General features: G+C 44.9%; 1 protein-coding gene across 1 annotated transcript in view; it reads right to left on the bottom strand.

Moving 5' to 3' along the window:
* SUSD6 (sushi domain containing 6) overlaps positions 1-17,576 on the bottom strand; it is a 105,563-nt gene that overhangs the window by 73,599 nt on the left and 14,388 nt on the right. The window lies entirely within an intron of this gene.

Below are 17,576 nucleotides of genomic sequence, written 5' to 3'. Positions count from 1 at the left end.
CTTTCCTCCCCACACAGGGCTGTCTGGGTCTGACTCATGAATAGGCAGACAGCCAAGCACCTGCTGTTTTCTCACCAATTCTGACTAGTTAGTTCAGTTGTTTGCCCAGGTTTAATGGGACCATGATCAGGAGGTACAGGAAGACTCAAAGTGTATCTGTGTCACATGCAGGTCAGGATGCACAGAATCTTCTGCTAGAAGGTGCAGCATTAGAATATAGGTAAAGTTACAGATTACACCACATTCAGCAAGATACTGGCTATGCTATTCTTTTGGACATAGCGGGTGCTAGATAAATGTTTGGCAAACTGACATGATGTGAATCTGGCTGAATTACCATAAGATTTGTCTAAATGATCCATGTTTCAATAAGTGAACACAGAAGGAAAACGACATACAAGGTTAATACCTGATTTGAGGGACAGCTGAGGAATATCTACCTCTAGTCATGATGGAATAATGGGGACTCAACTTATTCTCCTTCCCTAAACAACTGAAAAACCAGATAAAATAACGGTTTTCAGACGTTGGACAACAGGCAGCACAGGTCAGTAATCCTTGAGAAATGGGGGAAAAAAACGCAGTGAACCCTACTACTGCCCCACTTAACTCCCTTCAGAGTTTCCAGACCATAGGGTAGGGCAGAGAAACCTGAAAGAGTTCAGCAATCTCACTCAGTTGAAAAAACAGAGTTGGAAATTTGGAGAGGTCCAAGTGGCTAGAATTTGCAGGGCAAATTAATTGAAAAGGAGAGAGCTGCAAAGAGCAAAACTACCAAACATCTGCAGATGGACCCCTTTGAGTTTTGGGCTGAGTACTGATCTGTGCATGCCTGTGAGGAAACTAGCAAGGGTGGGAAAATAATTAGCAGAAAGAAGTGGGTGGCACAACCCCTAGAACTCACTCAGAGCCAGAAATAGTTCATGCTCTGAGATGGTTTGGCTGTGTCCCCACACAAATCTCAACTTGAATTGTATCTCCCAGAATTCCCTTGTGTTGTGGGAGGGACCTAGGGGGAGGTAAATGAATCATGGGTGCCGGTCTTTCCCATGCTATTCTCGTGACAGTGAATAAGTCTCACGAGATCGGATTGGTTTATCAGGGGTTTCCACTTTTGCTTCTTCCTCATTTTCTCTTGCCGCCGTCAGGTAAGAAGTGCCTTTCGCCTCCTGCCATGATTCTGAGGCCTCCCCAGCCATGTGGAACTGTAAGTCCAATCAAACCTCTTTTTCTTCCCAGTCTTGAGTATGTCTTTATCAGCAGTGTGAAAACAGACTAATACATGCTCCCACCAGCCAAGGCAGAAAAGTCTTCTAATACACAGGGCACTGGACGGAATCTTCAGAAGGGTTTTGCCTCCAAGCAGGACCAGCTTAGTTATGCTAGCTATTCTGGACTCACCCTAACAAAGCTTAAAAGTAAGCCATGAAAGGATCAAACCAATTCCAAGTAACTGAACTGCTCCTGAGAACAAAGCCCAAAAGTATTTTAAAAAATACAAAAAGTTCCAGCACCCAGCAAGGTAAAACTATGATTGGCTTTCAATAAAAAATTAACAGGCATGCAAAATAAAGCCCAGGAAGATATGAGCCAAAACTAGGAGAATAATGAAACAACAGAAACAGATCAAGAAATGACAGAGATGACAGAACTAGTAGACAAGGATGTTAAATCTCTATTATAAATATACTCCATGTGTTCAAGAAAGAACAAGGCATGAGCATGATGAAGAGAGAAAAGCCATAAAGAAGATTTGAAGTGGCTAGGCGCAGTGGCTTGTGCCTGTAACCCCAGCACTTTGGGAGGCCAAGGCAGGAGAATCTCTTGATTCCAGGAGTTCGAGAGTAGCCTGGGCAACATAGGGAGACCCCCTCCTCTCTACAAAAAAAAAATTTTTTTTAATTATCTGGGTGTAGTGGCATGTACCTGTAATCACAGCTACTCAGGAGACTGAGGTGGGAGGACTGCTTGGGCCCAGGAGGTTGAGGCTGCAACGAGCTATGATCGCAGCACTGCACTCCAGCCTGGGTGGCAGAGCGAGAGCCTGTGTCAAAAAAAATAAAGATTCAAATATTCAAATTGAACTTCTAGAGGGAAAAATACCAATATCTGAAATAAAAAGTACACAGGATAGGATTAACAGCAGATTAGACAATGCAGAAGAAAAAAATAGTAAATTTGCAAAAGAAATTATCCAAAATTACACACTGAGAAAAAAGACTGAAAAAAGAACAGAACATCAGTGAACTGTGGGATATATCAAGCAGCCTAATAGAACAGGGGTAATGGCAGGGGAGAGGTAGCAAGGCACAGAAAAAATATTGAGAAAAGAATGCCCCAAATTTTCCAAATTATATGAAAATTATACACAAACAGATACAAGAAGCTCATCAAACCCCAAGAAGAAGAAGAAACAAAAAAGAAAACACAAGGTACATCATAATCGAAATGTTAAAGAAACAGTGATAAAGAAAATCCTAAAAGTAGCCATGGGGCAGGGAATTAGACACGTGGCAGACGGAGGAGCAAAGAATTACAGCAGATTCAGTGTCAGGAATAATGCAAGCCAGGAGAAAATGGAGGCTCCATTCCATCACTAATGCTTTTTGTGCACTGGAATAATATTTAGGATGGCCTAGTGTTGAGTACAAGGTGAGAACTCTGCGGCCTTAAAAACATTTGCAAGTACAGTATCCTCTGAAACTGAAAAAGGATAAAAACCCTTTCTTAGGCTCACATCTAAAAAGGGCATTTACCCATGTTTTATATCTATGTCCTCAGAACATTACAGACTGTAGTTCCAGTCTTATGGCAATAATCACTTAACACACTGTAAAAGAGACAGGAAAAGCTATCAGAGGATTCATCCCATATCAGAATAAAATCAAGTTAGAAATAAAAAATAAGGAGTTAGTCTACCAATGTCAGGCTTGAGCTGGTCTCTCTCAAGTGTAGACATTTGTTGGTTAATGTGTCTCATTGCCCTCTACAAATTCAGATAAAACTTATTTTTCACACCAGGTGCAGTGGCTCATGCCTGTAATCCCAGTGCTTTGGGAGGCTGAGGCGGAAGGATCACTCAAGGCCAGGAGTTTGAAACCACCTGGGCAACAGAGTGAGACCCTGCCTCTACAAAAAATAAAATCAGCCAGGTGTGGTGGTGTGCACCTGTAGTCCTGGCTACTCGGGAGACTGAGACAGGAGAAATCACTTGAGCCAAGGAGTTCGAGGTTACAGTAACCTATGATTGTGCTACTGTACTCCAACCTTGGTGACAGAGTGAGATCTTGTCTCCAAATATATATATTATATATTATATGTGTGTGTGTGTATATATATATATAAATTTTTTTCAGAATGGAAGAATTCTCTTAAGGAGTAACTGAATGATAGTTACTCAGTTCTTAGCTACGCAATCCAGCCCAGAACAGCAAAATCTCTTCCTCATTAAGCACCCTGGGCTTTGACCCCATTCTTCAGAGTCCAGCCTGGGTCTCTACACATCCTGGAGGAGGCATTAAGGTGGGAGCTTTCCCAGGAGTCTATAGTTAATAGTTTCGTGGTTCCCCCCTCCCCCACTAAACTATAAACTAAACTGTAAATAAATTCCCAGGAAGGCTGGTACCCATGCTTCCTTTATAATCTGAGACTAACACACACTCCCCCCCCCCCCCAAAAAAAACCCCAGTGTAGGTGCCCCAGAGGGACTCTCTTCCCCGAAATACTAGTTGCCTGAACCAGTGGTTTTCTAACTGGGCCCAATTTTGTGCCACCTCCCCCATTTGGCAATGTCTAGAGGCATTTTTGGTTGTCACAACTTGGGGGTAAGGTGCTACTGGTTATCTAACGGGTAGAGCAAGGCATGTCAACTAAACATCCCACAATGCACAGGACAACCCCATACAACAAAGAATCACTTGATCCAACGTCAGTGATGCTGCAGCTGAGAGCCCAGGCCTAAGTGAACAAAGGATGGGCTGCCGAGATGTCAGTCGATCCACCTTAGTTGTACATGTGGTGCAAAACTCTCCCAAACCACTGGAAAGCCTTTTTGTCCAACCAGCATGTCCCCAGACCAACACTGTGATTCTCTCATCTCTAACTCAGGTTTACACTCCCTCAGAGAGGGGCTTGGGAATTAAGATATCTGGTTTTTCGCCCCAGCTCTGCCCCTGGCTGTGATTCTGGACATGTAACAAAACTTTTCTGGGCCCATTTCCCCCTCAGTAAAATACACTAGAAAAGATTAAAAGTTCTTTCAGCTCTAAATTTCTATTTTAAATGCTAGGTTTGGCCTTATTTCCTTTTTTTTTTTTTTTTGAGATGGAGTCTTGCTGTGTTGCCCAGGCTGGATCTCGGCTCACTGCAAGCTCCGCCTCCCAGGTTCACGCCATTCTCCTGCCTCAGCCTCCCGAGTAGCTGGGACTACAGGCACCCGCCACAACACCCAGCTAATTTTTTGTATTTTTAGTAGAGACGGGGTTTCACCATGTTAGCCAGGATGGTCTCGATCTCCTGACCTCGTGATCCACCCGCCTCAGCCTCCCAAAGTGCTGGGATTACAGGCATGAGCCACCGCGCCCAGCCTGGCCTTATCTATTTCTAATGATCCAAAGAGAAAGGGGCAAGGACCCAATCTTGTTGTGAGTAAGCACACACACCCTCTGAAGGGCTGTGGTTCTTATACCTTGGAAACCAAACTGGACCAAAGGAACTCAGAGAAGCCGGGAGCTTAGATAAGAGGGGCCCGCCTAAAAGGCTCTATAGACACCGGCTGAGAGGCCAGCCCAGGACCTTGGGTTTAAATTATGCAAGTCCTGACTAGCCCCTGTCTTGCCTTCCCTAGGTCAATCTTTTAAATCAACTATTAAAAGGTGGAATAGGAGGGACAGAGCCTTACTATTCAAAGTATGGTCCATTAAGGGCAGCACTGGCAGCACCTGGGAGCTTGTTAGAAATGAAGAATTTCAGCCTTCATCCCAGATCTACTGAATCAGAATCTGCATTTTAGTAAGGTTCCCCAGGTGATTCATATGCATGTTAAAGTTTGGGAAGTCCTGGTTAGGGTATGCTGCCCTTCTAGTCCCTGCTTTGTCACCTCTTCATTTGGTAAAGGTGGCTTTTAAGACTGTCCACAGCCCTCATCCTTCAATCCCATCTCCTCGCACAGTTTACACACACACGCACACACACTCCCCACCACACCCCAGTTCAGAACCTTCAAACCCACACCACGAGTGATGGGGGTAGGTTACTTCCTTTTTGCATCTTTCTTAGGTCCATACAAGGCCAGAAAGAGGCAAGGTTTGAAGCATAAGCTAAATTACAGTCCTTCCAAGTGAATGATTCTTCAGCCCATCCCTGCCATTCAAAGGCTCCCCAGGAGCAGGGACAGAAAACGGGGTGGTAAACACAAAGGTACAAACTCTGATGGAAAGAGATTCATCATTTGCATCTGAATAGAGAACAAGGGTCCAAAGTTTCATTTCTACCATTTTTTGTTTTTGTTTCTGTTTTTTGCTGCTGCTTTCTTATGTAACATAAAGATTCTTGGAGGCATAGGCAAAAGGGCAAAGCACACACACAGAGTTAACAAAAACACAGCAAGAGTTCTCCTAGCAGAGTGGTGGGGGGCAGCAGCTGGAACAAAACCAAGACCTGGATGAAGCATAGCATAACAGAGCACTGGACAAGAAGATAGGACGTAGGGAGAAGGGGGGCTGGACTCTGTCATGCAGTCAGTGCACTGAAGGAGACTAGGCTGCTGCTCACCCAACACTCCCTCCCCTGCACAGGTCACTCACCCCTCTCACCCCACCCGCTGTTACAAGCAGCAGATGGCCCAGCCCTGGGCAGCTGGTCAGAGGACAGCAATCTGCACGTGCTTGCCTGCCCCTCCCCCAGGGCTGGAGATGAGGAGGACCAGGGCAAAGTCAACGCCCATCCCTGGTGGAAGCAATTCTTGCAAGAGTGCACTGGGGGTGGGGATGGCAACATCACCCAACGCTTTGCCACAATGAGACACACTTCAAAAACAACTCAGCATTATCCAAGGCTCTCCAGCACCCACACACAGCTCAGAAAGAGAGAGCCTTAGGCAGGGTGAGGGTGGAGAGGGTCAGAGAACAGTTCCCAGAGTGCACTGGGGTATGCTGACCCTGGTTAGTGGGGGACATCCATTCATTTAACATTTGCTTGTGTATATACCACATCCCAGGCGCTGCACCAGCAATGAGGGATACAGTGGTGATAGCAGACAGTCTCTGCCCTCAAGAAGCTCAGGTAAGGTCAGGAAGAACAAGGAAACAGACGGTAATACGGTGGGGTAAGTGCTGAGCACAGGGTATAATGGCAGCACCAAGGAGAGGCACCCACAGAAGTATGGGGCAAGTGGCGGTCTAAGCTGATAGCTGGCTTTAGAAGGTATTAGCCAGACAGAGCAGAAAGAGGTGGGTACAGGGAGTGTGGGGCATTCCAAGGAGAAGAAACACATCAAAAAGCTGGGAGGCAAAAGAGACCTGGGAACTGCAATCTGTTCTGTCCCAGCCTTTGCTAACTTTGGTCACCTAGACCAGGGACAGACTCCTGGGTTTGTCATGGAATCCTAACACATTACTACCTAAAGGAACTTTGGGATCATCTTATAAAGTTCAATCTACCCATTTTAGGAGGGGAAAACTGAGGCCTATCAAACGATCATGACTTCTTGAGAGAATGGCTGAACCAGAACCCCATTCTCCTAATTCTCACCAAACAAAGTTTCCTCATATATCTCCCAATCAGAATCTGACCACTGACTGAGCCCTTCTAGACACAGAGCAAGCCCCAGAACTGTTCTCCACTAGGCTAGGTCTGTTCTGAGAACCCAAGGAATACCTCTCGTCCAGGCCTCTGCCAGATTGGACGTCCAGCAGCACTAGTCTCCAGGAGTTCCAACGAGGCAGGAACAGCTCATGAGAAAAAAGGAGTGGCCACCTGCCTCTTCTGGAAAGGAGGCAGAAAGCACACACAGCAGTACTGGAGATAGGCTCTGTGAGTGTATATTGGCAACAATGGGTTCCCCCTGGAAATGAAGAGTTGTTCTGAGAGCTGAAGGAAATTATCAGCCAACACAGAAACAGGAGGCAAGTCTGAGGTACTGCCAAACCAGGCAGGCTTAATTAAGGCTCTCCCACCCTCTTCCCCAGGAAGCCTGTCCCCACCCCTGGCTGGTCACACTACCTTAACTGTGAGAAGCACTCATTTCAGGGAAGCTTAAGGCCTTCCTCTTGGTCTCACCTCAGGAGGTAAGCCATCAGCCAGGGGTCTGAGCCACTGGAATTTCAGGGCCTAGCTGCCCTTACTGTCACCTTCATCTATGCCTTCAATAGCAACAGTACTTGCTCTATTGTGGTTCTCCAGCCTGCCACCCACTCCAGGCAGCAGGAGTGTGTGCAGAGTGGAAGAAAGCACTCATTAGCTTTGAGTGTAACCCTCTACAGAATCTAAATAGAAGGCACAGTTATTCAACTGCTAAGGCACAATTCCTCCTCTTCTCATAGTAAAACAAAGATGCATGTCAACACCCACTAGCTGACTAAAAATTGTGCAGAAAGAGACTAAGAGGCACTGGGGTTAGACCAACTTACTAAATTCATCTCAGTCCCCGGCAAATCTCAGTTCTATGACCCTGAAGCATAGGTGTGATGAAAACAGCCTAATAATCAGAAATATTTCCTGTCCAAAATGCCCTCAGATGCTGTCCCTGACCACATGCTCAAGTGCAATCCCCAAAGGCTGGCCCTGGCCTTCAGGGCCAATGCCAGCCCAGGGCCCTAGACATGGATATAAAGGGCAAGAAAGTGGCCTGCCAGAAAAAGATTTACTCTGAGTCTGAAAAGCGATGTCTGGTCTTGTACAACAAAGGGGTTATAATGGGAACCCTGTGTTCTAAACTCCTTCACATCTGCCACAAGGAACCTCTGGGTGGAGGTGAAAATGTGTTTGTGTGTGTGTGTGTGTGTGTGTGTGTGTGTGGTGTGCCTTGGGTGGAGTGGGGGCAGAGGAGATGACTTCCTTCTCTTCCACCCAAAAAACAACCCTTTAGAATATGTTCTCCTGAAAGGCAAATAAGTACAGTTCTGATTTCCAAACCTCACTGTTTGAGAGAACTTCTTGTTTTCTCTCTCTGCTTTTTAAAACAGATGAATGCTCCCCTAGGGGAAAAGCAGCTGTAAATATAGAAGAGGGTGGAAAAAGAATCCTGCTATGAGTTCCAGAGGAACTATTGTACTATTGTAAAAGGCCTTCTCAAAGGAAGCAATACACCCTATTCCAAAAACAAAACACACAACTTCATCCAAAGTCCTTCTCTAAAGTGTACCTTTGGGCAGATGATTTCTCTACACTCCACAGCTGCTTCCTCCTCTACCTGACACTAAGGCCTTCACATATAAAGTGAGTTAGCAATTTTCTTCCTGGGAGCCTTAAAAAGAACTAGTCCACAACTCAGTCCACTGCTACTGAGTGTCCTCCATCATCATCAACATTATCATCATCTTCATCGTTGTCATCATCATCATCGAAGGACTTAATTCATTACCAAACTACTGCTGACACTTAAACTTAAGCCATTATCTTTTTAGGTAAACTGAGGCCATAGTATTTACTAGTTGAGAATAGAATGGGAAGAGGGTATAAATCTGAAAAAGGTGGCCTGGCTTCTACATTTATTACTTTTCAAAAGCAACAGCATTTTTCCAAGGCTCAGGATTCTGTGAAATCACCCTCTGGCTTGTTATATCCCTTCATCCCAACAGTAGTGGGGATGCCACCCCAAAATCCATTTACCAAAAATAAAAGATGTAAAGACATGTTTTGGATAAAGTTTGTGAGAAAAAAATTCAAGCTGCTTCTATTTTCATACAAGCTACAATCACATGAGTTTTGCCTTTACAACAACACTTCCTACCTAGAAGTCCAGTAAGTTTAGATGTGCCTCATAAATCTAAACTGTGTAACAGGGAATTTAGCTGGCTGAAACCGTCCTAGCCCGCAGATGTTACCAACCTATTTCACAGTCCTAGGTGGATCTAAGAAATGAAAGGGAGATGGAGGGGAAAAGTTAGCATGATGCTTAAAGCCCTACCAAGTCAGAAGTGGAGGATACTGCTTTTACTTTCATGCAAGATTCTATTATTCAAAGAAAAAATGCAACATAAGCCTATAAACCACATCAGTGACATGACAAGAAAATGTTTGTATTTGCAAAATACATTCAAATCCCCAAACTCCCCAGAAAAATCAATACAAATGCCAATAATACAAATAAATCAAATCCTCAGTCTAACAGGTCTGCTTATTGCTCCTAAGAGTTCATTCCCTGAAGCTATAAGATTCCTTGTGGCCAGGCACCTTTCACACCCTCCTTCTGGGGTGATTCACCATGCAGAGAATCTGGATCAAAAAGAAGCATCTGGCCTCACCATAATTCCCCAAGAACCCTAGTCAACTTCTAGGATAAGCACATTTTCCACATGAACCAGAGTTTCAAGAGAATCCCATGATAATACAAACTCTTGGGAGACAAGTCTGACCCTTCCTGACCTTTCCGCTTTCTCTCAGGTCTTGGTTACCAGAGTCCTAAAACTGGATGGTCCCCAGCCTCCAGCCGCTCGCTGCTGTGCTCCAGGCCACCCAAAATCCTACTGGGAACCACACTCCCAAAGTAGTATCAGGTTGCCTTTCACTTCCAATGGTTCACATTTGTTTATTCCATGTATCATCATTTCCTGACAATCTTCTATATACAGGTTTAAAATGCAAAGAAGGCACAATCCCCAGCCTACCAAGAATTTCAGTGGAGTTGAGGAGGCTGCAAACCCAGACAGCAAACAATCAAAACACACAATAAGGCAAGCACGTCTATTTCAGTATTCTATATGGGTGCAATAAAATGCTAACCAGTGAGGTATGAATGATTAGAACGTAAGGAAGAATAAGCTGCAGCTATTTGTGAGTTATGAACAAAATAATGAAAAAATAGGAAAAAAAGAAATTAATCTGAACTAAGATAATCAAAGAGCGCCTTAAAAAGGAAAGAAAGGAGATCTGACCTGAAAGCTTTGAGGGCTGAATAAGTATGAGGGTGGAAAGAGGGAACATTCCTTCTGGGGCAGGAATGCTGAAGCAAGCATGCTAGATGGGGGGTGGCAGGGTAAGGTCGGGGAGAGAGGCCAAGGATCAGGGAAGAACAGAAATAAACTCCATTCTGAAATCTGTCAGGGCAAGGGACAGTTCTTGCTGGTTTTCTTAGCATAAACTCTGGCTATTCCACAAAGTATTGAGTATTCAACTGAATATTTAAGGTAAGGCCAGTTTGCACAGCCATGAAAAACAGGCAGAGAAATTCTGCCTTGGATCAGTAACTAGTGGGAAGTCAACAAATATTCTTGAGCAGGAAACCTGACCTAATCCAGTTCAACAAGTATTTCCTAAAGGCCTCCTATATTTGAGGACCAAGAATACCCTCAAGAAGCACCTCTACCATGGGAAGGGATAGGAACGCTACCTCATACACATAGGGCTTTTTTCTCTTACCTAGTCTCACCAGAGAGGAGAACTGTGTTCTAGGGGGGTGAACCTGGCAAGAGAGACTGAAACAGCCTGGAAGGCCAGCGGATGACAAGGTCTGGTTAGGGTGGTGGAGATATGAACCTGTGAAAGAAAGAACTGGCAGGGCAGGTCACTGACTAGATTGGAGAAGCTCAAAAGAGGGGAGTTTTGGATGAGAGCAGGAAGACTCAGGTTTTGATTTCCAGATGGTGTCATTATCTTCAAGCAATGCTTTGTCTCAGTGAACACCAAATGCTAGGGTCAGTCATCTCAGCCATTCTGCCTGTTTCTGGGAACAGGGGTTACACATTCCATCCTTGCCATCTGCCCAGTGTTTTTTTGTTTTTGTTTTTAATGCTAGTTGTGATTTCCTGTAATTCTCATTTGCAAGGGGGTAAGGGGGGATCAATGAGATGATACAGAAAAGAGGAGCTGACAATTCTTTTGTCCATCACATCATGACAAATACATCTCAACAGTCCTGCACTAAAGTTTTACTGGCAGCTCTTTACTCTGGGAAGAAGAGAAAAGGGGAACGAAGCATTACATTTTAAAAGCCACAAGGGAAGTGTTCTCCTTACACAATGAGTTTTCCCCTTCTAGGCAACCCTCCCCAGCCGCATTTACTGAGGGAGGAGGGATGAGACAGAGAAGTGTCAGCCCTGAGAGCAACAGGAGTGCCAGCCTGGCTCCCAGAAATGCAGCCCCTCCCTCTGAAGCCTGACCCCTCTACCCGGCCACTCTGCCGTCCCTGACATCCTAGACCAGGGAGAGAAGCAGCAGGGCAATAGCAGGGTTAACAGTGGTGCTCTCTGGAAGGGTTGCCATTAACCTGTATTTCCTAATCTTTCTTCCAAAAACAAGTATAATTTGTCTTTTCTTAAAACTTTTTAAAAAACAAGCTACTAGGGGAAACAAATTTGAGATGTGCACCTTTACAAAGGAAAAGTACAATTTAGCCCTCTTTCCTAACCATTAAATAAGCATAAGGGGGAAAAAGCCCAGAATGAAGAAGAAATTGTTGTTGGTTTTAACACCTTGGTGGATTCTCTGCCATATTCTAAACAAGTACTTCCCTCCCACCTGTGACAGATTCTGACCACCCTGGAATAGTCATGCTGTACCTTTCCACAGAGGGGCCTCAGAAAACTAAAAGGATGTGAACTGAGAATATCTGTTTTTGCAAGCATTTCCCAGCGCCCTGTGTTAGGCTTCCTAGGGATGGCAAACATTCTTTTACAAGCCTGTGACTTGGCTGTGTCAATGGGGACAGGGATGTTTTGTCATCCTGCAGGACTTCATTCTGTAAATGTCGTGGTCATAATCCTACTCCAGGAACATGAAACCTCAGGATAATCACAGAATCATTATTATTAGCTGGCATTTGAGTGCTTATTCACTGCGCACAGATGTAAGCATTTTACATCTAATATCTTATTTAATCCTTGCAACAACCTTAAAAGGTAGATACTGTTATCTCCGTTTTTAGGCAAAACAAAACAAAACAAAAAACAGAAGCAGAAGGGCTAAATAACCTATCCAAGCTTACACAGATAGAAAGTGATGAGACCAAGATATCAAACTAAGCAGTCTGACCCAAAAGCATGCAATCTTGGTAGAGTTGAAATTTATTCCATGTTATATAACATAATTCATTTTAAATGTTAAAATTATCCTAGATGTACTATGGACTAGGAGGCGTCATTATAAAAAGAGATGGGAAGGTCTGAAGATTTTTCCCCTGCTGCTTGCAGCTGTGCTCCCTCTTGAGGTGGGGTGGGACTTGGACTTGGCTTGAGCAAGCAGCAAAAAGCCAGTTGAACATGCACATGTGAGGGCTGATTTGAAAGTTTAAGGTGGCCCAGGTGACGCTAAAGCATACTTTGAGTGACACTGCCTTGGGGCATTCTAGGAGACTTCTGAAGCCGCTGCAAGCTTTGGGGACACAGGTCACTGGATGATGGTTAAGTCCCCTGAATTGCTAAGGAAACAGATAATCACTTTAAGTCACAGGCACCTCATGTTAAGAAAGCTGTTGACAGAATGGAGTGAAGTAAAACAAGAATTCAGAAACATGAACTCTCAGAGTCCCCTTTATAGACGTGCATTTAAGATTGCTTTTTCCATGATCAGCATGTACGCTTGACCCCAATTCTCCACAACTGAAACAACTTGGCTAGAAGTTGCCTCAAAAAATGAGCTTGATTTTTCTGGAAAATAACTGCCAAAGATGGATACATTGCATATTAATGCTCAAATTAATATATTCTTCATAAAAACTTAGAAAAGGGTTGAGAGGGGAAGAGGTTTTTTTCTTTTTTTTCCCCATGTGTGTTCTTCAAGAGTCCAAACATGAAGCACGCTGCCTGGGTCTTTGCACTTGTTTGGAAATTGAATAAACATGATTCATTTTAAGGTTTTTCCTCTGTATTTTAGTCAGAGTCAATACATGTCCATCTACATATGTGAGCTCACCAATTCTGTCCTTCCTCCTCGGCTTAAATTATCTGTTTCAATTTTATTACTCTCCAAGAAAGATGGCTCCAAGCTCAGAAAAGGTTTCAGTAATTTAATTAAGTTGTGCAGAAATGCTGATGCTTTCTGAGGCACCAGCCTGATCTTTCTTTGCTCCTTGCTGGTCTCTTACGGTAGGTCCTGGCTGCTGCCTTCACTTGGGGGAGAGAGACCACCTCTACTTCCTGACTTCCACAAGATCTTTACAGTGGCCAGTGTTTGGCCAAACGTTCAGACTGCCTGGCTCTGCTACTTAACTGCTGTGCCATCCTCGGCAAGTTTTTTTAATCCTCTTTTACCTATAAAGTGGGTACACAAGCAATCTACTTCAAAGTTGCTATAAAGATTAAATAAGCTAATATACAGAAAGCACTTAGGGCAGTGCCTGGCAAAGAGAAGGCATTCAATATCAGCCTGCCTAGTAATACTGAAGAAAGTTTTACATAAATCGAGAGCTTAATACCTTTAGAAGCAGTCTCAATTCATTACCACTACATTCAAACCTCTCAACAACCATGCAAATGAGACAAGACAATGTTTATGGACACTTCCTATGAGAAAGAATAGGAACTGGTTCAACTGCCGACTGTGGGAGCTGTTTGCCCATCCTCCCTCATTTAAGTCAGAGACCTGCCTCCATCATTTTCATATACCACCCCCAACACACACACATACTAGCAGGTGCTCAATAAATCCATGGTGAATTGCACTGACTTTAGGGTTAGTTGTGCTGTAAACACAGCAACCCAGCCTCACGGCAAGAAGTTGGCAAACCAAAATCATCATTCCTGGGCATTCCTGGCCAACTTGAACAGAAACAAGAGGGCTGCCTTTCCCAGTCCCAGCTCCGACTCATCCCTGAGAGGAAAAGGAGCATTTGCAATAGAGTGGCAGCCAGAGGTCACTCAGAGGGAAACAGCAGAAGTGCCCCTGAACAACCTCTGAGGTAGCAGGGAATTAGGACAATACAATGGGCATTATCCAGACCCTCCCATTGGGCCAAATGGTAATCCATGGAGGTGGTGTTTCAAAGGCAGATAATGTTGCCTTCGCTGACTGATATGGGAGCTGCCTTTCAGTAGAGTACAGGCCAGTCTATAAATACCAGGGATTAAAAGGCGTCCTGTGGGGGCCCAACGGCCATCTACCTAAATACAGAGGCTATCTGGTCCTCCAGGCTTCTCTGATCCATCCCTCACCCCTCAGGGAAGAAGTGCCATCATCCAACATTACACTCCCTCCAAGGGACCCCCAACCTCTCTTCCACTTCAGCTTATTTTTGCTAACCAACCTCTCCTTTCCACACCCTCACCAGGACCATTCACTCCCAAGTGCCCGTCCACTGCAACTCCCACCTGGCCCTACCCTCCTCTCTCCAGGTATTTGTTCTCTGCCTCCCTCACCACCTCACCCCCCACCCAACTTTCTAATCCACATATTCTTTACCTGCCATAAAATAACCATAGGCACAACCGAGCTCAGTGGCTCATGCTTGTAATCCCAGCACATCTCTTCAAAAAATACCAAAATTAGCTGGGTGTGGTGATGCGTGCCTGTAGTCCCAGCTACTGGGGTTAGGGGCTGAGGTGGGGAGGCGGAGGCTGCAGTGAGCCCACATAGCCCCACTGCACTCCAGCCTGGGCAACAGAGTGATACCCTGTCTCAAAAAACAAACAAAAACACCACAGGCTTTGGAATCACTCCAACCTTGGTTCTAGTTCCAATACAGTAATTAACAGTACTTAAATGTTTCAGAGCTTGGTTTCCTGATTTATCCAGTGAAGATTAGCCTACCGAGTTAAAGCACGGAGGACGCTGCCTGGCACAGGACACACATTCAATACTTTCTGCCTTGTCCCACTCCCCAGGGGATTTTTCTTCTTTCTTTTCTGGGATACTCTGATACAGACACTCTTTCTAGGTACAACACCTGCTAAATACAGATGTCTTAACCCAAAGGAATAACTGAAATGTCACACACTTTCATCACCAGCAGTATCTCTGTAGCAAGCACACAGCCCCATTAGCAACACAGCCCCATCAGCAACCTTCAAATTCTACGAGAGAGAAGGCTGGTCACTTTGTACTTTGCCATCACAAATGACCCATGTGGTGAGAAAAAGTGATCAGAGGGGATGGGAAAACAGAGTTCAGAGTCACTTTGGGGCCGAGCGCAGTGACTCACGCCTGTAATCCCAGCACTTTGGGAGGCAGAGGTGGGTGGATCACCTGAGGTCAGGAGTTCCAGACCAGCCTGGCCAACGTGGTGAAACCCTGTCTCTACTAAAAATCCAAAAATCAGCTGGGCGTGGTGGCAGGTGCCTGTAATCCCAGCTACGTAGGAGCTGAGGCAGAAGAATCACTTGGACCCAGGAGGCAAAGGTTGCAGTGAGCCAAGATCGCGCCACTGCCCTCCAGACTGGGTGACAGGGCAAGACTCCGTCTCAAAAAAAAAAAAAAAAAAAAGTCACTTTGGGCAAGAGCAAGGGATAAATAAAGTCTCTGTAAAGTAAGAGCAGCACTTCCATATGAGACTAAGACCCCCCCAAAAAAGAGTCCCATAATCCTACATTGATATGTAAAAAGATTAAAATTAATTCTGACAGCAAGAACATCTGCCACTTTTACTAGAAATACCATCTGGGCCGGGCACGGTGGCTCATGCCTGTAATCCCAGCACTTCGGGAGGCCGAGGCGGTTGGATCATGAGGTCAGGAGATTGAGACCATCCTGGCTAACACAGTGAAACCCCATCTCTACTAAAAATACAAAAAATTAGCCGGGCGTGGTGGTGGGTGCCTGTAATCTCAGCTACTCGGGAGGCTGAGGCAGGAGAATGGCGTGAACCCAGGAGGTGGAGCTTGTGGTGAGCCGAGATCCCGCCACTGCACTCCAGCCCGGGGAACAGAGCGAGACTCTGTCTCAAAAAGAATAAATAAATAAATACCATCTGTTTAATTTCTGATAAGGCCCAGGCACAACTTTACATAGACCAAGGACTGCCTACAGTATGTCCCTAAAAGGTAGCAGCATCCTAATGACAGCTCCAAGGCAGTGTGCCATGCCTCTCCCTGGTGTCCTGAAGCTGCTCCTGCTTCAGGAGCTACATCCTTTTCTAAATACCTCCTCCAAAACTTTTAGTCATCACTCTTGAAATCAGAATTAATTTAAGCAAGACTATCTTCAAAAACCAGATAAATACTAGAGCAACATAATAAAAGTCCTGAACAACTTGTGTTTTAGAGGGACTTCTACCGTGGTGGTGTGAGGGTTTCTTTTCCAATGAACATTCTTATTTTGCAATTAGTTAAGAGGGTCCCTTCCATGAGGTCTTTAACATCCTCTAGGATCCATCTGTTGCCAAGCCAGTGGGAGTCAGAGCAGAGTCCTCTAAAGAAGTGTGATAGGCCAGTTGCAGTGGCTCATGCCTGTAATCCCAGCACTTTGGGAGGCCAAAGCAGGAGGATCACTTGAGGCCAGGGCTTCAAGACCAACCTGGGGAACATGGCAAGACAAAAAAAAAAAAAAAAAATTTTTTTTTTTTTTTTAATTAGCCGGGTGTAGTGGTGCGTGCCTGTAATCCGAGCTGCTTAGGAGGCTGAGCTGGGAAGATAAGCGCTTAAGTCCAGGAGTTCGAAGCTATAGTGAGCTATGATCAAGCCACTGCACTCCAATCTGGGCAACAGAACGAGACCCTATCTCAAAAAAAAAAAAAAAGAAAAAAAAAAGTCTGGTGACTTAGTTGGTATTAAGCATGAAAAAAATGGGTGCTTCATAGGTAGGCCCCCCTCATACTTTTCAGATCCTGATGGGGAATTACTAAATGTAAACCCAACACCCATAGCAAGGAGATATTCAAAGAATATCTACAATGAAAAACGAAAAGTGAACTATGGGGGTTTGCCGGCCACCATTAAATGCAAATTTGGAAAAGGGAATATTTGAAACACATGCAAACACAAAAACGATCAAGTCCTGCAAGAAGATGGCATGTGCCATCTTCCAGTCCACTGTGCAAACTGAGATTGGTAAAATTTGACACTGCATTGTCTGTATTTTTCACTAACTGTTAAGTATTTCATGACCCCTGTGCAGCAGGAAGAGAGCAGGGCACATGTGGGAAGGTCTGATAAGCAGAGAACAGAAAGGGCAAGGATAAGAAGTGTACTGTAAAAACCCAAGGTGGGAAGATGGGAAGCCAGGGGCTTAATCAGCTCTGGCCCCAGGACTGAGTTTAAGGAGGAGAATCTCGCGCTCTCTGTAAACCGTACTGGGCAGAATCACTCAGGTCTTTTTTTTTCCCCTCTCAAAATTCAAATATACAGAAGACGAGCCCACAGAAAAGCTCAAAACCTATTTCCCACCAAGACTGGCTTCAACTCAACCATTCAGTTCCACAAACAGGCAGATTGTTCTGGGAGCAGGTGGAACACCACGGGGAGCACTAAAGTGGTATAGGGAGAGAGGCC

The sequence above is a fragment of the Nomascus leucogenys genome, chromosome 1a, assembly GCF_006542625.1.
Source record: "Nomascus leucogenys isolate Asia chromosome 1a, Asia_NLE_v1, whole genome shotgun sequence".
NCBI lineage: Eukaryota > Metazoa > Chordata > Mammalia > Primates > Hylobatidae > Nomascus > Nomascus leucogenys.
The sequence above is the reverse complement of the archived record's forward strand: the minus strand, read 5'-3'. Positions and strand labels throughout refer to the sequence as shown.